Source organism: Gorilla gorilla, chromosome 20, assembly GCF_029281585.2.
Source record: "Gorilla gorilla gorilla isolate KB3781 chromosome 20, NHGRI_mGorGor1-v2.1_pri, whole genome shotgun sequence".
In the NCBI taxonomy this organism is placed as follows: domain Eukaryota; kingdom Metazoa; phylum Chordata; class Mammalia; order Primates; family Hominidae; genus Gorilla; species Gorilla gorilla.
Genome location: NC_073244.2, coordinates 38,760,365 through 38,787,302, shown reverse-complemented (window position 1 = coordinate 38,787,302; position 26,938 = coordinate 38,760,365). Strand labels below are relative to the sequence as shown.

At 44.9% G+C, this 26,938-nt stretch overlaps 1 long non-coding RNA gene across 2 annotated transcripts in view; it reads right to left on the bottom strand.

Moving 5' to 3' along the window:
• Nucleotides 1-4,708: 4,708 nt before the first annotated feature.
• Nucleotides 4,709-26,938, bottom strand: part of LOC109024150 (uncharacterized) — a 35,813-nt gene continuing 13,583 nt past the window's right edge. Inside the window, exons 2-4 of one of the 2 annotated variants that reach the window (XR_010131940.1) lie at nt 22,888-22,939; nt 20,279-20,413; nt 4,709-4,807 (exon numbers count right to left, since the gene is read on the bottom strand). This is a non-coding gene — a long non-coding RNA (uncharacterized lncRNA). Of the gene's footprint in view, nt 4,808-20,055; nt 20,414-22,887; nt 22,940-26,607; nt 26,687-26,938 lie in introns of those variants that run through there. The other variant, XR_002003593.3, reaches the window with a different exon arrangement.

Sequence of the window (26,938 nt, the reverse complement as noted above, 5' to 3'; positions counted from 1 at the left end):
GTACAAAGAGAGTCTAGATATTGGAGGAAGAGCCCTTTGAATGGTGTCTATTGCTCATGGAACAGGAGGATGCTAGGCCATTGTGGTGTACCAACCTTAAACAACGAGATTCAGAAATTATGATTAAGTATAGAGTTTATTTGAGCTTGAAGATGGCCACCTGGGAGCATAGATTCAAGTTGCCCTGAATACACACTCTCATTAGTAGCAGTTACAAGTGAGGTTTTTTTTTTTTTTTTTTTCAAAGATACACAGCTCAGTCTGTTATGAGCTGCTTTCCTTCTCCAGGTGGCTGTTATCTTTTGGGATCCTCTATACAATAGTCAACAGGGGTGCCTTGGAATGCACTGAAGTGTGAGATCCTTCTGGATTTTAGTTCCTGATCGTGAAACCAAAACATTATCTCCCCACAGCATCCTCTGAATACCTCTCACAGCCATGCTCAGGCAAGAGACTCAAATGCTACCATTTCCCAAGTGTGCGGTAATGACAGCTAACATATTCTATATTCTGGAGAAAATGGCCCAACCATTTTAGAATAATTAATCGTGGGACAAAGGAAGCTTGTGGGAGAAGAGGACTAGCCAAATATTTAAAAAACAGAGGGTAGTTTTACACATCTTGTCATTTCCAGCGTTTAGGCATTCATTACCCACTCAACCACAGCTTTGCAGAAAGGAACTTTTTAGTATTACTGTATAATTGTTTAAGCATTGACACTGCTGCTTACTGAATAAATGTAAATTCTAGGAATTCTTCTGTTTTTTTCTCTTTTGTCCACTTAAAAAGAAGAGAATGAAACACAAAGTGAGATTTAAACAGTTTACTTGAGACTGAGAAATAAAAATAAAATCCTAAGTCCCCCAGTGGACTAAACAGATCCCCCTGTTGGCCAGGAGGATCCCAGATAAACCTTAAAAACTGAGTTTTCCTGGCTGTGATGATATGGGAGGTCAGACACGCCTCAGTAAGTCCCTTTCTCATTAACCTTTAACCAGAATTCCTTCCTAAGGAGTAGGCAGAAACCAGCTCTAGAAAGCAAGAAATGGACAACTCATTTTTCTATCACCTTTAGCTAGTCATCTGAGGCCACAACTGGACTCTCCTTTCCTCTCTGCACGTTTGGCACAGCAGCTCAGCAGTTTCACAATGCTTTCCTTCCTAAAAACTGACCACCAACTCTGGACTAGTTTTGGCCAACTTGTGGAGGATGCTCAGTGAGAGTTTTTGTGTTCCCCTCTTTGTCACTTTTTGACATCAGAGGGCCAAAGACTCCACCCTTAGATCATGCCAAGATCACCATTTTTTGAATATGTGACCCATGAAGAGGCATGAAGCTCAACTGCACATGTGCCTGTTTCTCCTTTCACAGATATTCATGACATCTTCTATAGCTTATTAAATATGTATATTTAGCCAACCTGTTCAGCATAAATTCCTGTTCCCTTCACACCTCCCTCAAGCTTTGGGTTTCTGCTAGAGGCCATGCTTCTCAGCCTGTGGAATGGCCAGCCTGCAGGGTGCAGCCCTTTACGAGAAATAAAGGTGTCCTTTCCAAAGTTGTAAGCCTTGTGAGTCTTCAGCTCGCATGCTAAAATAAGGACAAGCTGCCCAGGAGGCTCAGACCCAAGTAACCTTGGATATGAGCTTTGTTCGGCCTTTGTTACAGGCATGTTTTTAAAGGAAAAGAAAAGAAAGGGGGAAAGGGAGTGTGCAAAATCCTGTCAGGAATTCTCATTGGTTTACAGAAATAAAACTGATCACTGATCAGCTATACATTGTTATACTGTGGGGTGTGGAATATAGTGTCTGGTGAGGCATTATTAGGTTAATTCATAGCTGCATGTGACAATAGCAAGCCATTTCAATAGGTAAATACATAGCTCAAAAGCAGGAGTAGGATATGATTGCTGTCTCATTTTTATGTCTCTCCAGGCCTGATAATTTGAAAGGGCTCACATTTCTCAGATAAAAGTTTTTTTCCCCCTAACTTTAATGTGGAAGACAAATAGCTTATCTCTTTGCACTTTTCTAGACCCTCTCATCTCTTCCTCACACATTCTCTTAACAGTATAACTTTATTTTTAGTTATGCTTTCAGTTACTTTTATAACCATAGATAATATACATGCATCTTATTTCTTATTCTCTTAATAGTTTAGAAGAGTACGAATTTCTAGATTTGAAATTCTGCACTCTCTATCAGAGTTTATCTGTCTCAGATGGTTCCCTTAACTATGTAATTGGGCAAATTTGGATAAGGAGACAGATATTAAAAGATGTGGGCAATATTTAGGAAAATCAAAGGGAGAGTGGAATATCCACCTCAAGCCTTCATGAGCTCATTAAATTCCAAAGGCCCCATCTTCTAATGCCATCATATTGGGGTTTAGAATTTAAACATATGAATTTTGGAATGGCACAAACATTCAGTCCACTACAGGAAATAAATACATGCTCACTCTGTCAGCTGAAGCAGACCCAAAAGTCAACTTAAAATTTTTAATCCTTAGATAGATGATATTCTATGCTGAAGGGATGCTTTGAGTCTTGCTATTGAAGAGCCCTTCGCTAGTTGCTGGTTTACACATCCTTTTCCCAGGTCTTCAGTCACGTTGTGCACACCTATGCTATAGATGTGGTCTCACTGTACACTAATGTCTGCTTGTCCACTTCTGCCATTATGGAAGAATGGGCAGAAGGGTCCTCCCAGCATTCACGGTCACTTGCCCAGCACCTGATGCGTGCTCAGCATTTTACTCAACCCCTATGCATTCACCTGTTCCCCACCTCACTACACAACACAAGGATTTGACACAGATCACAAATTCATACTGAACAAAGACAATTGAGTTTTAAAACATTGGAGCCAAAGAAAATGTTTGATAGTGTTCCATAGAGTTGGGGTATAACACCAGTAAAAGGAGTGAACAGTGGGGAAGAGATGACATTCAGGCCTTCAGGGTCTCTACAGTCATGAAAACTGGGCTACAAATGTGGCTTTTAGCCTCTGGAGGCCACAGGAAGAGTGAAGCACATCAGAAACACCTATTTTGTATATAATGTGTTCTTGAAAGCATGCATAAAAGACATCATAAAACAAATAGTATTATAGTTTTAGCTGTGGTGGTAGCTGGGTGGATGTGCTCTGTTGCCAGAAGCCAAAAACTAGTATAAAATATCTGAATACATTGTGCCTTTTATGCATAATATTGAACACATTTCATTGAATCTAGTTTTTTTTCCTTTATAATGCAACCATTTGAAAGTCTATTTGAGATGGAGACTTACGCATGCAGCTCATTGATCAATTCCATCTCGGCCTTAATTATATTACAGTGATGGGACCAACATCTTTGTTACTAGTATCATTTTTCTGTTCTGTTCTAATTTATTTTTTGAAGCGTAAAATAACAAACACATAAATAGTGGCACAAACACTGGCTTACCGAGTTGGACCTTTTGGAGATTGGCATTGCTGCACCTGAGAAAGCTTCCAACACTTGTGGACTCATGTGCAAAAGTCCAAATTCTGATCATGAAACATTTAATTCTACCAATATATAATTAAGGCAAGTCAAACACATGAAAGTTAAAGAAGACTAAAATAACAAAATTTATGTTTTCCCAAAAGAAGTAACTCAGTTTATGGCAATGAACTATTCAGGCCTCAGAGTCCTGTACATCAGAAAGCAGGAACCCCTCAAAAACACACACACACACACACACACACACACACACATGCACATACACACAGGTGTAGTTTAGAAGACAGACATAGACATAAATGTTTTTACTAAAGTTTTCATTTGCCTGGGTAAGTTAACATACAGAAGGACATGTTTCGTGATAGGTAATATATATTCTTACCATAATAAAGTACTTTTATTTAAATTCATATTTTTTCAAAAATGTAGCACTTACCCATGAATGAAAGAAGGTTAAAGTTGAGATTTGTTCTTCAAATGGCATTTATTCTGTTTGAGTTTTGGTGAGAACCTCACCAATATAGATGCCATCTATTTCCATAATCCATTGCAAGTTGCAAGACCACCTGTTTTAGTTCAGGTAGTACTTGCTGCTCAAAAAAAGAAATCCCACATCTAAGGACTTAAAATAAAACTTTATGGACTGGAATGGTGGCTCAGGCCTGCAATCCCAGCACTTAGGGTGGCCGAGGAGGAAGAATTGCTTGAGGTCAGGAGTTCAAGATCAGCCTGGTCAACATAGCAAGACCCTGTCTCTACGAATAATAATAATAATAATAATAATAATAATAATAATAATAATAATAACAACAAAATAGCCAGGTGTGTTGGTGCATGCCTGTAGCCTTAGCTACTCAGGAGGCTGAGCAGGAAGGTTTGCCTGAGTTCAGGAGTTCCAGGTTGCAGTAAGCTGCGATTGTGAAACTACACTCCAGCCTGGGCAACAGAGCAAGACTCTGTCTATAAAAAATAAAATAAAATAAAATAAACTGAACTTAAAATATCTTAATGTTATCCTTGGACATATACCATCTCCTAACCCCTCTGGCCTCAGCTTTGGCACCTGCACAATGAGAATGGTATTACCCACCACACAGCAATGTAGTCAGCGTAAAAGAACGTAACAAATACCAGGGAGGCTCAAACCTTCTTACAACTGGAGTGGAATGTGCTTTCTGTGTGGAGTGCTGCATGTCTCTGAAGTTCCCCACAAGCTGTTGGCCCTCACGGACTTTGTTCTTTACTGTCATTTCCAAGTCTGTCCTGGTTACTGTTGTGTGTGGTGTAGATGAAGCACGTCTCATTTTCTTAGTATCTCGACTACAGGGGAAAATTATAGTCATTAATGCACACTATTAAATTATGTCAAACACTAGACTCAAAATTTCTGCTGAATACCAAATAGATTTTGGTTAAAAGGAAAATCTGATATAGATTTAGGGCTCTTTTTGGGATTGTCCCTCTAGCCTCCCCTCCGCTCTGCCCCATCTTCTTCAAGGTGGTGTAATGCGTTGCTGAATTTGGAAGGAGATAGGAATAAGTAGCCTGTGGGAGATCTGGGCCAGGCTTAAAGTCCGACCTTGAACCTGGCAGTGTCAGACTGTGGACCTGAGTCAGGGGCTGCCATGCACCAGTATAGCCATGAGAAGAAGCGAGTGCTCTGTTGCCACGCAGCCTGGCTGTGGCAGGTCTCCCACGGGCAATCCCGGATCTAACCTTGCGCCAACCTTGCAGCCCCCAAATGCAAGCCCCTTTTACAAAAGTGGCAGTCATGTGATTACTGAAGTTTTCACTGGGAGATCAAGAAAAAGGTCTCTATCACTCACCACCTGTCAGACAACTTCAGAACCTACCCTGTAACATTGCAGCCCCCGTCGTTCCCCTTTCCTGCTACCCGCCTGCCAGCCACTCAATTTCCCCTGGCCCCACCCAAACCCCATGTTAGCCACTGCCTTACTTTTCACTTATTTCTCTGTCGTGTGTTGGACAATTCAGCTCTGTACCAACTCCTCTTCTCCTGCATCTCCACACCCATCACCCCCTCAGCAGAGGCCCTGATGAGGGATTCCCCTCCCTCCCATCTCCATACCCATCATCCACTCAGCAGAGGCCCATGATGAGGGATTCACCTCCCTGGGAGGCAGCGGGGGCAGTAACATACACATTTACAAGTGCTTTCCTTTCTCTGTATGGTACCATGGATGGCACAGTGTGAAGCTCTGTGAATCCAACAATGATTAAGAAGCAGGTCTTGGCCAGGCATGGCGGTCACACTTGTAATCCCAACACTTTGGGAGGCCATGGTGGGATAATCACTTGAGGCCAGGAGATCAAGACCAGCCTGGACAGTACAGCAACACCCTCTACCAAAAATCAAAAAAATAAACTGGGTGTGGTGTTGTGCACCTGTAGTCCCAGCTACTCAGAAGGCTGAGATAGGAGAATTGCTTGAACCTAGGAGGTCGAGGTTACAGTGAGCTGTGATCCCATCACTGCACTCTGGCCTGAGTAACAGAGTGAAATTTTGTCAAAAAAAGAAAGGAAGAAAGGGAGGAAGGAAGGGAGGAAGGGAGGGAAGGGAGGGAAGGAAGGAAGGAAGGAAGGAAGGAAGGAAGGAAGGAAGGAAGGAAGGAAGGAAGAAAGAAAGAAAAGAAAGAAAGAAAAGAAAAAGAAAAGAAAGAAAAGGAAAGAAAGAAAAGAAAGAAAAAAAATCAGGCCTCATCCGCAAAGTGCTCTCCCTCTGTGCGGTGAGCAGCCAGCTTTCTGTGCCTCTGTGGGGTGAGCAGCCAGCTTTCTGTGCCTCTGTGGGGTGAGCAGCCAGCTTTCTGTGCCTCTGTGGGGTGAGCAGCCAGCTTTCTGTGCCTCTGTGGGGTGAGCAGCCGGCTTTCTGTGGTGGCTTAGTTTTTCATCATGCATTTAACGTCATTCATCACCGTTTGTGCTCATAAGAACCCCCTCCAGGAAGACAGACTTCCTCATCTGCACACAGTAGCAGGTGATGCAGGGCCTGCGAGTTGTGGCTCCTCTGGCATCACATGGGGGTCTCAGGCAGAATAGACCACAGTCTCTCAACTTTTAAGAAAATGTGGTTTTGATTCTATAACAGAAAACTCACAGGCCATCCAAGAGAATTCCAAATGACGAAATGAACAGAGCAGGTTTCATCACCACACGGAGCCTCCCTCTCTGTGGAGGCATTTGGAATTTGGTGAGGACTCCCCGTGTCCCTGCCCTATGGTGAGAACCAGGGCAGTGTCTGGAACCTGCACACCAAGGTCTCCCAGAGAGGAAAACAACAGGGGATTCCCAGGGAATCTAGCCTTCCCCGTGCTCTCACCTCCAACCAGCCCCATCTCCTGGAAAAATACAGAATAAACTTTCTGCTTTGAGTCTGAAATTTGGAGCCAGCTCTGGTGGAGGGAAGAGGGTACCAGCGCTCCAGATACCCAGCCGCCAGCCCTGGGCCCCTTCATAACTTCTGTGGCACCTCTTCCTTTCTGGCAGAGTTGCTGATGGGAGCTAAGCACAGCCATCCATGCCGGCAGTTGCACAGGTTTAATTAAGTGTCTGTCTGACAGTGCTGGGGCTCAGCAAAGCGGCTCCCCGGCTGTGAAAAAGTGCTGATCGATGCTCCACTGTTCTTTCATTTATGGGTGGCTCTCCTCCTCCTCTCCCCTCCTCCTCCTGCTCCTGCTTCTTTCTACCTGTCACAGTGTCACAGGCTTGGGAGAGCAAGACTGCTCCTGCAGACACCCTTTTGCACATCTAGACAACCAGGGGACAGTTTCCACGTGGACTTGGAGGGGCCGGAGACGCAGCTGCACCAGGCCGCCCTGCAAGTAGAGGGAGGAGGTCCCATGGAACGGCTTCACTATAGTCTTCCCGACTCTCAACAACTCTGCCCTCTTCCTTTTAGGTGCAGATTCCTGTATGGTTCAAAGCAGCAGCTGAAAGGGGTGTGTTAAGTAGTCAACAAGGCTCCTGGAAGCTTCAATCTCTCACTTCCAGTGTTCAGGTTTTCTGTCCTCCTAGACCAGGTTTTTTAACCTGGGCCCCACAGACATTTTGGCTGGATCATTCTTTCTTGTGGGGGCTTTCCTATGCATTATAGGGTGGTTAACAAGGTCCCTGGCCCCCACGACTGGATTCCAGTAGCACCTCCCTCAACAGTGTGAACAACTAAAAGTGTCTCCAGGCATTGCCAAACATCCCCTGTGGGTGAAATCACTCCTAGTTCGGAACCACTGACCTAAATGGTCCTGACATGGCAGAGCCATGTTCTTTCTTGTGTCATCACTGTTATCCCATCGTCACAGCAGCAGCGTAACCACAACTTTATCATCACCATCACCACCGTCATCATCCCGTAGGCAGCATCTGTGTCAGTCATGATTACTAACATCTGTTCATGATGATCGAGGACCTCCTGAAGGAGCTGTACTGCTCCCCAGGTGCCTGGAATGTTCCTGGAAATGTGTGCAGACTAATCCAAGATCCCTGGGAACCCTAAAAGGTGAATGCTATTATGCCGATTTTAGAGATGAGAAAACTGATGATCATGGAGCTTAGGTCCTAACTTTTCTTGAGATGAGGCAGAACACAACCGTGCCCCTGTTTGACCTAAGCGGGAGATTTTGTTCATTATACTCGGCTACCGTGTACTTCTCTTTGTCCCTTCATTTGTGCTCTCCAGCTCCTGGTAAGGGTTAGGCACAGGCCTGGCATCCTCATCAATGTAAGGAACGGGAATCAAGTCACTCAGCTTAGCTCAAGTAATTCAAATTGATGTGCACCTTGTCCGTTGAGGTAATAAAGAATTGTTGCAACACAGGACTAATCCCAGAATTCTGGTTCCAGCTTTGACTTGCTCTGTGAGCTTAGACAAGCCACTTGACCTTTCTAAGCCTCCCACACTTTATTTGCAAATGGGCTAATACTTGTAAGAAGATAAGAACGACACCTGGATACAGTTAACCCTCAGTGAAAGCCGCATGTTACTATTAGTGACAGATGCTCTCCAGGTAAATCGACATCTTTCTTTTTGTTCTCTCCACAAAAGTGGTTGGGGAGGTGCTGTGTGAGCTTAAGGGAGATTAGAACCCCGGTGTTGGGGTCAGACAGGAAAATGCCTGGCTGCTTCTCTCAATTGCTCCCCTGAGAAATGGCAGCATGTCTTAGAGCCCAGCCTGGGTGTCAGAGGTCCTGAATTTCAGTTTGGGGAATGGACCATACACAGCAAGACTGAGAAAGTCATGTACCTACCAGGGCCCTGATTTCCTTATCTGCACATTAGGCTAGATAATTGCAAAGCTCCTACATCCGCATGTGTACAATAGACAGTTTTACTCACCTGCTATTGTAACACACACACTGGGGCCGTCTATTTCAGTGTTGGATGAGTCTTTCTCTGGTGCTGCCTGGGCTGGCTAAGGCCAGAGAGTGGTTGGGCTCCCTCCCTGGAACAGCTCTCCAATGGCTGGCACCCATCCTTGCCTATCTCTGACAGCACACACCCTGCCCAGGATTGAGGACCGGAAATATATATATATTATAGATAGCTAGATAGATAGATCAATAGATGCTTTTTAAAATACACATTTTATCTTTTTCTTCCCTTTAATCCTTCTACAGCAACAGATTCTTCAAACAAGCTGCACTCTCATGTGTACTCAGTCGGGTATGCTTTTCTTAGGCAGTAAGCAGCATATGCAATCGGGTTCATACACAGCTGTTGCGACTTCATGAACACATCTGAAAAATCGATTGGCTGGGCACTTTTTTAAAGATGTCTCCTCTTGACCCGTAATCTGAAGATTAATTCTGCAGACAGAAAGGGCTGACTTGCAGGTCGATACCTCCTTTTAAGAACCTCCTCACTTTAATTAATTGTCCCTACAAAGTCCTAGATTACAGCTGAGGGATAGGTGATAAAAAAATTAATGAAAGCGCAGAGTACAGGGAGGAGGTAAGCCCTGACAAGATTATGGGGTGTGGGGAAAGGAGGATTTGGGAAATAGACTGAGAGGAAGCAACATCCTCAGTGGTAGCAAAGGGGAGATTACCTGTCTGTCTGTCTACCTGTCTGTCTCTCCATTTGACATTACTGTCTCTAGGGCATTTTGTTTTTCAGTGGTGCTGGGCACAGCTCACACCATCACCATTATTTATAAGACACATGGTTATTGAAAGGAGCTCAGGGTTTGCAATCACATGATCATGCTGGCAGCTCCAGGTCTGTCCATTGCTCACCTTGGCTTGCTTCTCTGATAAACGGGAATAAGAGTTCCTACTGCATAAGGAAGCTACTTGGCTCTATGGCAAGCAGAGGCTGTAGATGGGCCAGGAACAAGGTTGGGTGACATCCCAGTGTCACACCAAAGCCATGCTCAGCACCCTGCCTCCTCCCTGAGGTCCCTGAGGCACAGTGAACTTCTCCTGCCAGGTAGGGAGAGGCCCACAGGAGCTTCAGACATCATTACAGTGGCCCTCTTCCAATAGGCTTGATGTATACTTTCTGCTTCTTTGTTTCTTTCAGATTCATTTCTTCAGGAGCATTGCGTAGTGACAAGGGTGGAGATCTTTGAAACCAGAGAGCCACCGTCAAGTTCTGCCCGGCTTCGCGAGCTTATGGAAGGCAGGCATTTAACAGAAGGGACACGCGTTGAAGCATGCTAAGAGTTTCGTGAACTGCCATGCAGGAAAACTAGAGGGGAAGTCACTAGCAACTAGGAGCTAGACTGGAAGATCAGCAAAGCTCTCTCTGAGGAAGTGACATTAAAAGGCTGAAACAGGAATCAAAGAGGACAAATACAGACAGGGGAAGCAGGTGGAAGAGTTCCAAGGGAGGGAAGAGACTGCACAAGGCCCCATGCAGGGCAGAGGCTTGTGTGTGACGAGCTGAAGGCCTTGCCAAGCAGGGCTGGCAGGAGGGAAAGTGCAGGAGATGAGGTTGGAAACTGAGGAGAGGAGATGTGGGGATTTATAGATGCAGTAGAAGTTAGTGTTTCATCTAAAGGGCAAGGAGAAGCTCTTAAAGGATAACGATTTCCTTTTTTTTTTTTTTTTTTTAAGAAACGAAGTTCTGTTGCCCAGGCTGGAGTGCAATTGTATAATCAGGGCTCACTGCAGCCTTGAACTCCTGGGTTCAAGCAATCGTCCCGCATCAGCTTCTTGAGTAGCTGGGACTACAGGCATATGCTACCATACCTGGCTAATTTTTTTTTAAGAAAATGTAGAGACGGAGTCTCACTAGGTTGGCCGGGCTGGTCTCCAACCCCTGGCCTCAAGTCATCCTCCCACCTTGGCCTCCCAAAGTGCTGGAATAACAATTGTGAGCCACCATGCCAGGCCTCTTGAGACTTTAGTGCATCAAAAAATTGTCTCTACAAATCAAGACTCTTTATATCCAAAGACTATTTTGAAGCTATAAATCCCACACTGCCTTTCTTTGCTCTGGTATCTAGGAACCCCTTTCCTGGGCTGTGGGGTTGGAAAGCCCTGGCTGCCTGCACTGGCAGGTGTGGAGGACTCATGGGTCCCATAGAAACCTGTGCATAGGGCGTGGGGAATGCAGTGGTTGAGTTTTCAGAACACAGTCCTCATCGGCTACCAAAGCATTTTTCCTGAGGTGGACTCTTAGTATCATTTAGCCCCGAAGCCTCCCTCCCAGCAGATCTTTAAAATGTTACACTAAACATCAGCCTGAGTGCAAGCAACCATACAGGCATGCCCTTGACAATGCTTACACCAATGATGGCTTCGGCCATCTTTCCAACCACTCACTAAGTGCTTCATTTAGGGAGGCACAAATTGTCTACTGGTTTTAACCAGGACATGGAAAGTCCAAAGCTGATGGTGTCTTCTCATGCTTGCACAGATGAGATTTGGACATCAACCCTTTGATTGGTCTCAGCTTGCTAAGAAAGATGGCTTTTGGAATGCACCAGCCACTCCAAATAAGCTAAATCAGGACTCTTGATCCAGTTCAATGCAGGCAGGTATATACACTTCAAAGGCAGCGACCAGGTCTGTCTTCCTCCTCATGTAATCCCCCAGTGCTGAGTATGGGGCCTGGGGTAGACAGAGTACTCAGGTCCATCTGTGGAAGGTGCCAGCCATAACTTCCTGACGTAGATGGGGATTGTGGTGGTGTGGGGAGTCAAAATGGCAGAAAGAAAAGACTTTGGTCTTTCAATCAAGAGGCCTGATTTAAGTCTTTAACTTAGAAGGTGGTCTTTGGGAAATAATTTTTTTCTCCTTGGGTCTTCATTTTCTTATCTGAATTAACTCATCTCTCAGCCCTAAATGATCTTCCGTTTCTTGCATTTTATTATTCCCTTACAGACTTAGCTGTAATCCCTTGCAACTCTGATGAAATGCAGTAGAAGTGAGATATTTTTTGGTAAGAAGATGGTATCAGTTCCTTAGATGCTTGCAGGAAAAAATTCAGGTACAAACTTAATGGATTCATTTTTTATTATCAACCAGCTTCAGTGGACCGGAAACTAGGATTCCAAGGTGTGGGCCTATGGCCAGGGACCAGCAGAGCAATGAGAGAGATTTTTTCCCAGTGACACAGGCCAGAGGGTAAAATGGTTTCAAAGGCATGTTGTGTATTATGAGTCTCTCTACCATCTAAGTGATGAAGTTCCAAGGTCATGTGGGGCTTTTAATCTTTTTACTTACCCTATATTCGAAACAAAAGCTAAATGACAGAGGAAAGGATGGGGAGGCCAGGCAAGTGTCCCCTCTCTTGTGATATCTGTCCTTTCTATACTTTTACAAGTGAGTTCTGAAGCCTTGCTGGGCCACACAAAGGCTCACCTGATCCAATCGAGGAGACGTCTATTGAACAGGGCCACAACTCAGTTGTGCATGAAAGAAACACAGCTTGATGTTTCTATAGCTGAACTTAGTTTCTCTCTCAACCTCCCTTCCCCACCAGAGCTGAAACTTCATGTTAGTAACTGAGTAAATTCAGTCTTTGCATGAGTTTTCCCCTCTCCTCCTCAGGGAAGTTGCAGAAGAACTTCAAGAAGCTCACGTGTGCGGTCTGGCTTTTAAGCATCATTGTCTGTGAATGTTGACATCTGCTGAGTGACCTCCATGGTCCCCCTGACCTCTGGTCTCAGCAACCTCTATACCTTCTTGGGGTGTACACAGGTGAAACACATGGAACTTAAAGGGATCTCTCCTGCCCTGCATGGGCCTGCAGGAAACATGGGCTGGGGGGCTCTGGTGCCTTGATTAGACTCCACCACAGCTCCGATGCTGACACACCCTGCTGGTGCTGGAGGCTCTCAGGAGACTTGTTGGTTCCCTAGGCTCCACTGGAAGTATGGTTCAGGCTCCCCAGGCACTCAGCTTCTGGCGTTAATCTAGGGCTTCAGTTCTTTATTGTTAAGGAACTCAGCCCAGGGGATATTGATGCAGGGCAGGTGAGCCCTTAAGTGGGGCTCAGCCTTTGAGGGTTCTTGGCTGCGCCCAGCAGAAAATGGCTTTACTGAAGCAGCAGTGTGGCAGCTCCATGACTGCTCTTGCAGAGCAGGGCTACCCCATGAGCAGTGCACTGAGAGTAGCATCACCTCCAAGCAGTTCTGCATGCATGTTTACACCCACTTTTAATCACATGTAGGTTAAGGGGTAGTTTATGCAGGAACTTTTAGAAAAAGTGTGGTAACTTTGAGGTTATTGGGTCATTGCCATAGAAAGGGGCAGTAACTGCCAGGTGTTGCCATGGTAATGGTAAGCTGATGTGGCACACTGGTGGGCATGTCTTATGGAAAGCTGCTTCCGCCCAGGCCCTATTTTAGCCAGTCCTTAATTTGGTCCAGTGTCTGAGCCTCACCTCTAGAGTGGAGTCTCACTTTTACTTCAGTGTGACAGAGCCCTCAGTGGGCTTCTTCAACCCCGCCACCCACTACCTTCCACCCCGAATGCCTGTCCTTTGCCCCAGTTTCAAGGGTCTTTATCTGTTTTGAGGGATGAAGATGGGAGAGGGAGGGAAAACTGGCTCTGAGAACTTCTTATTATGTTTTTCCCACATTTATTGCTGTGGCATAAATGCATTGCTGAGGTCCTTCTAAGCTTCCTTCTCTGAAGCCAGCGTTGGTCCATTCTGCAGGCCTTCGCTTTGCCCCTCACTCTGCTCTGGGTGGCTCCCCTGCAAGGGCTTTATCCATGGCTCCCTTGCCTCCTGGTTCCTGGCTGAGTTTAGGCAAGGGTGGCCCTAGCAGAGTCTAAAGGAAGACAAGCACAAAGAGGGGCATGCCATCCTCCAGCTCCATCCCTGCTGGGTCCCCAGCTGAATGCCACAGCTCCTGCCAAGCAGTCCTTTCTGCTAGGCTTTCTGGTATGGTTTGGAACTGTGTCTCCATCTGAACCCCACGTTGAAATGTGATTCCCAATGTCAGAAGGGGGCCCGCTGGGAGGTGATTGGATCATGGGGGTGATTTTTTTTTTTTTAATAAATGGCTTAGTGGCTTAGTGCCATCCCCTTGGAACTGTCCTGGTGATAGTGAGTGACTTCTCAGAAGATCTGGCTGTTTAAAAGTATGTGGCACCTGCTCCCTCTCTCTCTTGCTCCTGCTTCACCTTCCACCATGAGTAAAAGCTCCCTGGGGCCTCCCCAGAAGTAGATACCACTCTACTTCTTGTACAGCCTGCAGAACCATGAGCCCATGAAACCTCTTTTCTTACAAATTACCCATCCTCAGGTATTTCTTTATAGCAATGCAAGGACAGCCTAACACACTTTCTCTTCCCTTTCACTCCTCTAGCTTAAGGTGATAAAGGCGTCCTGATGCCAGTGGCTATGTGTTACCCTGAACGTGGCCCAAATCTCTGTAAATAGCTCCTTAACTCATTAAACTCTCAATTTCAGCTCTGTGTGTCTGCTTCCAGAAGGGCCCCTGGTGACACCAAGCCATTGGTTTCAATAGTCTGATTTGAAGTTGAGAGGTGAGAACTGACTTTTTTTCTCTTTGCCTTTCTGCAGCAACAATTTTTTCCTTAAGGTGATGGAAAACTCTGGTCTAGTTTGAATCTGACAATTAATAGAGAGAATGGAAGAAAAAAAAGAAGGCAAAAAGAACAAGAGGGTTGGCAGCCAAAAAAAAGCATGAGTGAATATTTTAAATTATTATATTTCTATCTAATTCTTTGTTGTTATTTGGTTTGTTACTTTTTTACTGGTAAGTGGGACAAGTTAGCTTAGAAAAAAAGGGGACCTTTGCCCCATCTAAGAAGCTATGACCATTTTAAAAAAGAGTGTAAGGAATACTGATCTTGTCTACCTCCCAAGTTTTCTAGTTGAGAAAACTAAACTCTAGAAAAGGAGAATTTTGTTCACCTAGCCAATGAATGCTAACCAAAATAGTACCTGAGCTCAGGCTCTGTACTAAATGCTAGAGATATAAAATTAAGAAGACCCTACCCTTGAGGAGCTCATAAAGTTGTGGAGGATCATCCTCATAGATTTAACATATAGTCACCAAGTCTTTTTTGTTAGATCTGCTACATGTTGGGGCTCTATACTAGGAGAAAATCCATCATAATCTATGCCCCCATGGAGCTTGCTGCCCAGTGAAGACACAGACATTGAACAATTAATCCCAACAAAGATGTGGAACATTTTAACTACAATCCAAGGCCATTGCAAAGAGGAGTAGAGGACTTTAGGGAAAGCACAGCGTCTGCAAAGGCCCCATGGCAGGAGGGGTCCTGGTGCATCTGAGGGGCTGCAGTGGGAGTGATGAGAGGTCACTCTAGGAGGAAGGTTGGGGACAGACCCTTGCAGGTCTGCTGGGCCTTGTGAGTAGCCCTGCAGTGTGGTCAGAATCCACACACTGCATACAATGCACAGAGGGAGCAGGGGGAAGTGCGACCCCACCTGGAGGATCAGGGAAAGGCCTGTGGACAGGGATCTGGGTTTAAAGGATGCTTTGTCCCTCTCTCAGCCTGGTGCGGAGAAAAGCATATGAATGGCAGGATCAGAACATGTTCAGAAAAGTTCCTGTGGCTGGAGAGCCAGGAGGTGGGGGTGGAAGGTGAAGTTACAGAGGGACACAACTAGAACCAGATCCTGGGAGCTTTCTAGACCAAGCTAGCACAACCTGGAAAAAAACATCTACCACCTTCTTGAAAAAGCACTTAGCCCATGAATGAAAGGACAGGTCTAGAATTCAGGTCCAAGGGAGTATCTTGCCCAACATCTTCTCTTTAAGAGGAGACTGAGACCCCTTCCAGCTCTGACATCCTCTCACTCTCAAATGTGATTTGCAGACTCAACCATCCCAGCCTTGGAGACTGTTGTTGGATAATGAGAAAGTATAAGATGTGGTGTTCACATCTGTGGTGTACTAAAGCCCAAGAGAACGAAGAAGAGAAGCTTACCCCATGCCTAAAGATGAGATCATGCGATAGTGTCCTGAGGCTGCAGTAACAGATTCTTACACACTTGGTGGCTTCAATAACAGAAATGCATTCTGTCACAGCTCTGGACACCAGAAGCTGAAATTGAGAAGTTGGCAGGGCCATGCTCCCTCCCAAGGCTCTAGAAAATAACTCTTCCTTCTTCTTTCAGATTCTGGTGGCTCCAGGTGCTCCTTGGCTTGGGGCAGCCTCTCTCTAGTCTCTGCCTCCACCTTCAATGGCCCTCACCTCTTCTCTCTGTGTCTCTTCTCTGTGTGTCTCTTATCACTGGATTTAGGGCCTATAAGTTAATCCAAGATTATCTGCTTCTCCTGAGACCCTTAACTCAGTTACATCTGCAAAGACTTTTTTTTCCAAATAAGATCACACCCACAGACTAGGACGTGGACATGTTTCAGGGACCACCATTAACACACTACAGACAAGCATCAGAATTTACTGCTAAGTTGTTTTTCTGCAAAGGTGCTCACGGTAGTCTCATAGAACTTTTTATTGATGTAAACTGTTTTAAAGATCTTTGTTTATGCAAGAGCAAAACGAGAAAAGGAGAATTCTCCACACTGGTAAAAGCTTTTACAAAACCCTTCATTCTTCTCTGCACCCAAGTCCTGGGCCCACGTAGGTGAACTGTGAAGGTCTGACCAGAGGTGATTTTCAACCAGGCTCAGTAATAAAGCATGTGCCACCTCTGTAACCAAATGCAAGGATATAAGAGGCAGGAAGTATGAATTCACTGGGATCCCGAGGCATCTTGGTGCCCACTCCCGAATGACAGTCTCAATGAATGCTTGTTGGCTGCGGGGCTTGAACGCATGAACCCTGCTTAGTGAGGCTTCCCTCCCTTAACCAGCACTCCGTGGTCATCTGATGCCTTTCTCCACAATACCTTGGTTCTGAGAAATCAAATTAAATATAAATTCTTTCTGCCACTAAGCAGCTCCTTGGAATTCCCCTAATAAAAATTCTCTTGAATATGCCACTCGGTGGAATTCTGTGTAATTCTAGACAAGAATAATCATTTCAGAAATAGGTTCCTGTATTCAACTGTGTAATGAATACAATTATTCTTATTACCCAGCACCGAGATTGTGGGTGGGACTGCATGTTAAAGACTATTTGTAAAAGGGGCGCCTTAGCTATCCTGGCAGCACACCCAGCCACTGGTCCATGTGGGACTTGCCTTATCTCCTTTCTACTGCTACGATTGTGAGAGAGGAAGATAATGAGGTTTTTTTGTTGTTGTTTTTTGAAAAAAATATGTTACAAAGGTAAGTAGAAACTTAAGCCCCAAAAGAAATTTCTCCATTAACATAACTTATGAAAACATTTTGTTCAGAGAAGTGCATCATGCTACCTCTCCAAAACGCTTGCAGAAAAGAAAAGTGGAAATCCATCTAAAAGCAGAGTTGCGGTGTTCCTCATGGCCCATTCAAGACATCGTTGTTCTCACAAACTCTTCAAACTTCTCACCCAGGCTGCTGGGCATTGCAGAGTCCGGTCTGGATCACTGAGGCTCACATTAGACACTATTTGAAAAGGAGTGCTGTTTCATTCTACAGACCTTACACTACACAGAACAATTAAATGTGGTGCCAGAGAAGAGTGGGAGAAACAGAGCCTGCTGAGCCAACTTCAATGAACTGATAAAAATGACTATAATTAGTGGCACCAATTTCCATATTCCATGTTAAAAACCATGGATTTGGTTACAAAGATTAAACATATTCCTTACAATGTTATTTTCCCCTTCTACAGAGAGCACACTTAACGGCTAATCAAGGCTGAGTTCTTAGTGCCTGGATTTTTCATGTGCATAGATTTGTATGTTTCACAGGTTCCTAAATGCTACAAGTCAGAGGCCAGAGCAATGTGAACTGAGCTCACAGAATTACCACTGCCAGTCGAGACATTCCAACATGTTTTTCTGACATATCTGTGTCAATTGTCATCTCTACAATTAAAACTATTTTAAACTAAGTTTAAAACTTAGACTCTTTCCATCTCTGCCAATCTCAAAAGAGTCACTTGAAGCATGATTCACATTTTAAAACATGTTAGGGTCAGGGTAGTGCCTCAAAGTTGGTGTGACCTGCTCAGGCGTGGGAGCTGGGGGCAGAGCGTGTGTGAGCCCTGCCTGTGAGCAGTGTACCCTCATGGGCTCTGCGGTTCCAGCCTTTCCTGCAGAGCTGAGTCAGACAGACAGTGCTGCACAGGAACTCCTTCTCACACTAGAACTTTGCCAAAAGATACTCATGGGCTGGAACTGCCAGACTCACTTTTTGGCTTAGAATATCACACAATGTCTGTATGATCATTTGCACAATGGAATCTATGTTGTGGAACAGCCAAGATAAAAGAGGCAGATTCAGCAAGAGGGACTCTCACCCTGATTTATAAACACTTGATATTTAATACAGAACCTCTCTTGGTCCAAACCCTGATCCCCTTTGACTCCCTGATTAAGTGACAGACAATGCATCCTCCCGTCTGTCCCATCAAACCACAAAGAACCTGTTCATCCCCAAATTTCTTCACATTCCTCAAATCTGCCCAAAGCCTTTGGGTCAGAACTTTCTCCTACTATACCTGCTTTCTAGCTCCCCGGCTTCCCATTCCTTCCCTTGGTGCTATTATCTCAGTTAGATGCCAGCATGGGCTTCTTTTTGATTAAAACCAAAGGCCACCCTCACACCTCAGTGTCCTTCATCATCTCCCCACTCCCTGCCAGAGCAAGTCCAGCCTCCTGAGATTTAATCCATGTCTTTGCAGCATCTGGCCTCAGCCTCCTCTCCCAGCCTCCCTCTTTGCTCCCCTCTCCTAACATGCTGTGCCCTTTCTCATGTGAGCACGGGGGTCTCTGAGCTCTGAGGAATGCAAGACCTATGGACATGTGAGCACAACCTCAATTTCCAGCTACCAATAATCAAGCAGGTACTTCGTTAACCCTGACAACAGCTTTGAACAACGGCCCAGTACAGAGAAGTTACAATTTCCTCTCTGTGACAGATATGAGCTGGTGTTAAAGTATGTGCTAATTACTGAAATGTGCCCTCTCTGTTCTGAGCAGCATTTTCATGCAGATTTATAGGGCCCTGCTGGCTGCCCAAGCACAACCTGCTTCTTTTCTCATCTAAACTCAATCTCTTCCCTGCTGGCTCTTTGCATACTGGAGGTGAGAGGTAAAGCCAGCTGATCTTCTGGGTGGGTGAGGACTTGGAGAACTTTTGTGTCTAGCTAAAGGATTGTAAATGCACCAATCAGTGCTGTGTCTAGCTAAAGGATTATAAACACACCAATCAGCAATCTGTAAAAACACACCAATCAGCACTCTGTAAAATGGACCAATCAGCACTCTGTAAAATGGACCAATCAGCAGGATGTGGGTGGGGCCAAGTAAGGGAATAAACACTGGGCACCCAAGGCTGCAGAGGCAACGTGCTGGGGTCCCCTTCCACGCTGTGGAAGCTTTGTTCTTTTAGTCTTCACAATAAATCTTGCTGCTGCTCACTCTTTGGGTTCGCACTAGCTTTATGAGCTATAACACTCACTGCGAGGGTACGCGGCTTCATTCCTGAAGTCAGTGAGACCACAAACCCACCGGGAGGAACAAACAACTCCAGACTGCAACGTTTAAGAGCTGTAACACTCACTGCGAACGTCTGCAGCTTCACTCCTGAAGTCAGCGAGACCACGGACCCACCAGAAGAAAGAAACTCCAGATACATCTGAACATCTGAAGGAACAAACTCTGGACACACCATCTTTAAGAACTGTAACACTCACTGCAAGGGTCTGCAGCTTCATTCTTGAAGTCAGCAAGACCAATAACCCACCGGGAGGAACCAATGTCAGAAACGAGGGACTGCCAAGTAAAGATGTCAGAACGTGGGCTTCATTGAACCCCAGTTCAGCTGCAGGCTAAAGACTGTGGAGGCTAAAGACTGCTCATCTCCCTTTGTAATAACAGAATGCTGGCTTTTCTCTGGCACTTCTCAAATCTCTAAATAAGCATTACAGTTTTTAAAGGGTGGGTAGGAGGGCATTAGAGTACATAAATTTTCCCAAACTCGGTGTTCTTGAAAATTTATTATTTCAATTTTTTCAGAGCCTTTCATACTGATTTTCTGCAGAGCTCATTTTGAAATACACCGTCTTACAGTTTTCTGTTGTCATTCCTGTAGGCAACTGCAGAATAAAACCCCGCCATCAAACATCATTCCCACAACATTTATTTTTCTATTTCTTGGATGAGGTTTTCAAGCGGGACATCTGGTTGTTTGCTGCTTGTATTAATTTGCTAGGACTGCTATAACAAAGTCTCACATTCTGGATGCTTAAACAACACATTAATTTTCTCACAGTTTTGGAGGCTGGAAGTCGCAGATAAAGATGTTGGCAGGTTTGTTTCTTCTGAGGCTGCTCTTCTGAATTGCAGACAGCCATCTTCTCCTTGTGGGCTTCCCCCTGTGTGTGTCATGTCCAAATCTTCTCTTCCTGTAAAGACAGCAGTCATAATGGATTAGGGTCCATCCTAGTAACCTCATTTCAGTTTACCTCTTTAAAGACCCTGTCTCCCAATACAGTCACATTCTGAGGTCCTGAGGGTTAGGATTTCAACGTATGAATTTTGGGGGGATATCCCATAACACTGCCAGAGCTTGAAAGCTGGATTTGCAGGATAATTGTAAGTGACGGCAATGTCAGACAGACCTAAGATGTATAGAACATCTGGGCTAGTCCCTAAAGAGAGGGGGAACATTCCCTGTGATGATACAGGATGGATCCACTCTTTGTAGTAACAGGTGAAGGGAAGTGAAGGGAAAATGTGGGAAAAAAGTCCTTGACTAGGAGCTGGCCCCATCTTGGTGTGCTTGGTATCTGGGCAGAGGGCATGCCATGTACTGCACATGGACACTCTTGTTTAATTGTCCAGCACCTGTAAGAGGTAAGTACTGTTATAACCATCACTTTGCCAGCAAGGTTGTTGAGGCTAAGGGGAGTCTGAGAATTTGCTGAAGGCCAGAAGTGATTAAGTGGTACACTTGGCATTTGAACCCAGGCAAGTTTACGCCAAAGCCCACATTGTGTGTATTTCTCAGCTTGCCTAGAATCTTACCAGCTACGTGCCTTTGTAAAAGTCGTATTTCTAGGCCTTGATTCTCATCTTCAAAATGATACTAATGAAACATATGTCCCCTATGTCACTAAGGTAATGAAAGTCTCTTTGCAACCTCAGTGAGAAAAGCCAGAGCAACTAAGGAGAAATGAGAGAGGCTATGGTGATCTACCTAAAACACTCCTAGACTTTAGGTTACCCCCAGGACCATGGTCAGTTCATTCATTCATTCAGTCGTTTACTTATTCAATGATTCAATGTATACAAAACATCTACTCTGTATAATGATAATGCCAGTAATAGTAGCTAACATTTGCCAGACATAATAAGGGTCAGGACATTTCCCTGATGCTTTCTCATTTGTTATCCATTAAATTTTTGCAAATTCATGCTAAGAATAATGGTGAAAATGAAACAATTTATTCCAAGAGCTGATAAAGCTGATATACAATGCCCCTTGGGGAGAGAATTCTAGAGAACTCTTTTTGATTTAGAAGCACCACCTGATAAGCATATGAAGGATGCTCAAAGGCAAAGCACTTTGAGCACAGAATGTGATTAGCGAGGCTACTATGTGAACAAAATTTAAAAAATAAAAGAAGGTGGACTTGGGAGGAGGGAGAGAGAAGAGATGGCCGGGAAAACCTTAAGGGCAGAAATGCCAAACCTCACACTTGGATTATGCTGAACTTCCAGGAAAGTCTACCATGCACAGCTGTGAGGCAGTCATGTTCTGGGCAGCTACCACTACCCAAAAGAATCAGGCTGATGTTAAGCAAGGCAATTTGGTGTGGAAAAATGAAACTACTAACAATAGCATGATGCAAAAGAAAATGATATAGGCCAAAAGAGCCAGCCAGTTCTCAGTAACTATGAGAACTGAAATTCCTCCTGGAGTCCGTGGAGATACTGGAATTTCCATGCACCTGGGAAGGGGTATACCACCCTCTGTTTGGATGACAGAAGAACGGATTGACTTTAATAGATATTTGGATTGTCTTCTTGGAAGATCTTTCAAAGTCTTTCAAAGGATCCATATCTCAAAAATAAGATTCAAGTGAAAACCAGAAAAAAAAATCACCATGGTTGTTGGCTTCCTAAGTGATTAGATGTCCTTTTGTATTTGGAACCTGTAGACTTGATCTTTGAGTCTCAAACCAGAAAAGACCTTGAGTGTTGGGACAGAAACAGAGGATGCTCCTCCCTGCCCATGGGACACAATCTCGGTTGTGTGAGTGGCTTTGAAGGATGCCTGAACCGTGGAAGACAAACACCTCACAGGAGCTGAATGCTGGACCACAGCAGGGATGGTGAGAAGAACCTGGCATTCATAACCCTGAAGAGTGCAGATGAAGACTTCCAGCACTGCTGTTCCAGCAGCTCTCTTAGAATATTCTGGAGTCACAGAGAGCTACTTAGGTCCTCAATAAGCGACTCAAAATCAATGGGAAGGCCAGGTCCACAGAGAATCATCTCAAAGTGCTACATAGGGGGGCATTGCAGGCAACATGAATAAATTACTAAGTGCAGATAAAGTTTCAGGATGCTGTAAGAAAATACATAATCAAAAATACATATATAATCAAAGTGTTCAATCATACAGGAAACCTCATTGGAAAAGCAGATTCTACAAAGGAAAGAATTTGCTGGCTTTGGTGGATGTGGCAGGAATAACATAGAGAACAGCATGTTTTTATGGATTAGTGTTTCCAGAATCAAAAACAGAATGTAGTGGATTATCTCCCTCATTATCTGAAATACACATCACGTTGTCCTCTTCCTTATAATACACACAAACCATTACACACACACACACATCCCCCTAGAATTTAATTTTTGAAATTTCACATACATTTTTCCAAGAACTCTGGCATCTTTTGTCTTGGCTGGTTTCTACTGCAATCCTATTAAACAAATACAGATAAGTTTATTATTTTCCACTGACAGGTAAGACCACTGAAAGCCAAAAGAAATTAAGTGATATTCCTATAAGATATTCCCCTCTTGGCTCTTTTAATAAATCTATTAGGGTGCTTTGGGTAGCAAATAACATAAACCCAATTCATATTGGCATAAGTAAACAGAGGGAAAAATGGGCTCATGTAACCAAAGCCATAGGGTAGCTCTCCTTGACTAAAAGAATAGCTTGGTCTTCATTTTCAGATAGCTTCTCTTCTCTTGGTGCAAGACGGCTACCACCAGCTTCAGATTTCTCTCTCTTTTCATCTGATCAACCCCAGTAGAAATTATGTACCGCTCTTCAACATAAAACATACTTTGTTACAGAGAAAAAATGTGTAAATGAAGATTGTTTTTCTTTTTTCATAGGCTTTCCTGATGGATTAAGACTGTTTGCTGCTCAGTGAGGTATTTGAATTTTTGTCTTCATTTGTCTATTCCACACCCATGGCAGACATCACTAGTCAATCATGGCATATTTGCTGCTTTCAATCAGTAAGATCCAGTGTGTGAGTTGAAACCTTAGACCTCCTGCAAGCAAGGATGCAAAACCTGGTGTCATTGTCTTCATCTTATTCTTCTTTTACTTTTTGAAATTTCATCAATCACCTGAATGTTTTTTTTCCCCAGAAGCCTCAATGATAAGCATTTCCCCAGTAAAACCTTAATGAACCAAATAACAGTGAAGTGAATCACTGAAGCATAGCTGTACTCTTCTTTAGCCTCTCCTTGGCCCTATTCTCTCCCCAACAGACCAGGAGCTTAACTCTAAAATCCAGGAAGCTTTCTGCAGAGCCATTCAGCCCAGCCCATACTGATTAAGAACAAGCACTCATCAATATTTCCCATAATGATGCCTTTTCAAATTAGAGCCTGAGTATTTGCTGCTACCATATATCCAGCATAATCTCATTTGAAAGATTGCATCAACAGACCCTAATTTGGGCATTTTAAAGGAAACACAAAGTAGCAATGTCACATCAACTAATAACTCTGCAGAAATTACAGAGATACTAGCACTGCAGTGGGAAAGAAGAGCCATACACACTCTTTACCCTCCCTCTCCACTCTCCCTATCCCACACAGTGACCAACAGAGTCTGTGGAGAGTGGCAACTCTGGTCTCCCGTCCTGTCTTGCCCACAACTGTCATGTTGGTGCCCATGGTGGGCTCTCAGCATGAGTGGCAACAAGACAGAGCCAGCGAGTACCCTACAGGCCATTGCGAGTTGCTGCTGAATTAATAGGCTGGCAACAGGTAGTTGCAAAAAGATTTGCCACTGAGTTTGATGAGACAGCTTTCTATGCCTAAGAGAGCTATGGCACAAGGAAGCCTTTCTGCCAAGAGACCATGATCTCCCTTGGTGTCTTGGCTACTTATGTCCAACACATTAAGAAGCTGTTTCCAAGAGTAAAATAAAGCAATCAAGACCAGCGGGGACCTGGTAAGAGCATCGTCTGTGTCTTGGGTGGGAGGGTCTTGGCCAGGGCTGCAGGAGGCCAGCCTCTGCTCTCAAGTGCTTGAGATCCTGGGTGAGAGGCAGGTGAGCACTGGGTCCTCCGTAATGCAGGTGGCAGGGAGAATGACAGGGGGTGTCAGCAGGAACACAGAAGTGCACAGGCAGGAGGCAACACAGTGGAACTTGGTCCAGGGAACAAGCCTTCCTGCAGCTGAGTCTTGAGAAGTGAGTAGGATTTCCACAGGCCAGGAGGCTATGCCAGGCAGGGGGAATGATGCCAGCGATGACGAGGGACCTCCGTCTGGGGTGTGTTCCCAGGTGAAGCAACCAAGCTTCATTTCTGTAGGCAGGAAGAGCCTACAGTGACTGATCAGAGGCATGGCTGTGAGAAGAGCATTTGCGAGGGCTCTGAGAGCAGCACTTTCTATTAATCACTTTTTCAATTCATCACTTAACTTCACCGCCTCTTCCAGACCAACGCGTGTGCTAAGCTGTCATTTATTTACTCACAACTTCCACTGAGCACCCGGCTGTGCCTGTGCTGTGCTCTGTCCATGAGGCGAGCACGGGCTCTTTCCAAGGTCATGTGGGTGTGAATGACCTTTGGGCCTCACGCACCTTGCTCAGCTCCTGGCCCAGAGTAGACGCCTACAATTATGTGTTGAAAAAATATCTTCATATCAGGTCTTCAGATCATCAGTCACACAATCAGACACATCACTTAAAGTTCTCTTCCTCATCTTGTTACCCACATGGCAGGTGGGTTCAATGGCTTGGCGGGTGACATGCAATGACCACAGCCAAGGCGGGTTCAACAAGGGGATTTTATGCAGCAAGTAAAGAGGACATGGATAGTTCTCAAGCAGTGCCTCCCAGAACAAAGGTGAAAGTTGGGCTTTTACTGGGCTGGCGAGCTGAGTCATTAATTGTAGAGATGGAGTAAAGGGCGTCACTGGTCGTGTTCCACATACCTCGCATGTATGAAAAATGGTAAATGGGCTGGGTGTGGTGGCTCACGCCTGTAATCTCAACACTTTGGGAGGCTGAGGCAGGCAGATCATGAGCAGGAATTACAGAGACCAGCCTGGCCAACATAGTGCAACCCCGTATTTACTAAAAATACAAAAATTAGCTGGGTGTGGTGGCATGTGCCTGTAGTCCTGGCTACTTGGGAGGCTGAGGCAGGAGAATTGCTTGAACCGGGGAGGCGTAGGTTGCAGTGAGCCGAGACCACACCATTGCACTCCAGCCTGTGTTACAGAGCGAGACTCCATCTCGGAAAAAAAAAAAAAAAAAAAAAAGTGAATGAGCTCCTCCCTCCCTGGGTGGGGATTTTAGTATGCTAACAAGGGGAGTTCTTCAAAGTTTATCTCCAACACAGGCAACTCTGGGTCAAACCCATTCTTGTTTTCCAGGGCTGAGATTCCTCTTGGAAATTTTTGAAACAACTCTGGGTGCAATCGTTACCAGCGGGTGCTTGTTCACAGTGCATGCACAGAAACCTGTGGACCATGGGTTAGGCTCTTGCAAAACTTCCCTGAAAGATTAGACCTGGTCACTGACAACATTTGTCTGCGTTTCCCCTTGACAAGAAAGTCAACTGTGTGACCAAGCCAGGCTCTCCAACCAGTCTAGATTCAGAATGGTTCCTGGAAGAGAGAGCTTAGGAGCCGCAGCTTGAAAGCTACTTCAGAGATGTTGTGTTTGTCTTCCAGCCATCTATTCTCCCTTCTGCTGGTGCCAGCACCTCGATTTGCCTTGATGAATCGTCCTCCTGTTGGTCTCAGACAATATGGGTCTGGTGCCCAGCTCCTTCCTGTACACACCAGCTGAGCAGTTGTCAAGATGACAACTTTGCCATCCCGTGACCCTCGAGGCTGCTTCAGGAGCATGCATATTAAATAGATCAGTCTACTATGGACCAATCCCACACATTTTTCTAGAACTGGGAAACGGGACATTATCTTGTCTTAGGAATTGCAGCCAGTAAGGCCTCTGGGGTGGACTCCCCAACAGTTTGGCCAAGCAGCAAAAATAGAACCAGGAGATGGAGATGGCCAGGGTCTGATTAGAGTTGGGGAAAGGCTTTAGGTGGCTCTCCTGATGTGGCAGTTTCTAAAGAATAAGGATAGTTTTAGGTAATAAGAAAGAGACCTCTGGCTAAGCTGTAGCGCCAAGCATGCTGTCTGGTTACCAAAAGCATGGCTGACCAAAACTTCCTTCCAGAGTGGCCCTGGGAAATATCAGTGGGGGATTTACTGAAGGAAGAACTACACTGAGAGACTTCCATCCCAAAGTTGCAGCAGTGGCAGATTTGGGCAAAAATGATAGAAAAAAAAAAAAAAAGAAAACAAAAACAGTGTAGTGTGTCTCAAATTATTCCACCTCTCTCCATCTCTATCACCACTACAAGCGTTTAGTCCACTGTTGCCTTGCCCTGAAAGACTAAAACCGTCCTCAGTTTTCATCCACATCCTCCTGTCTT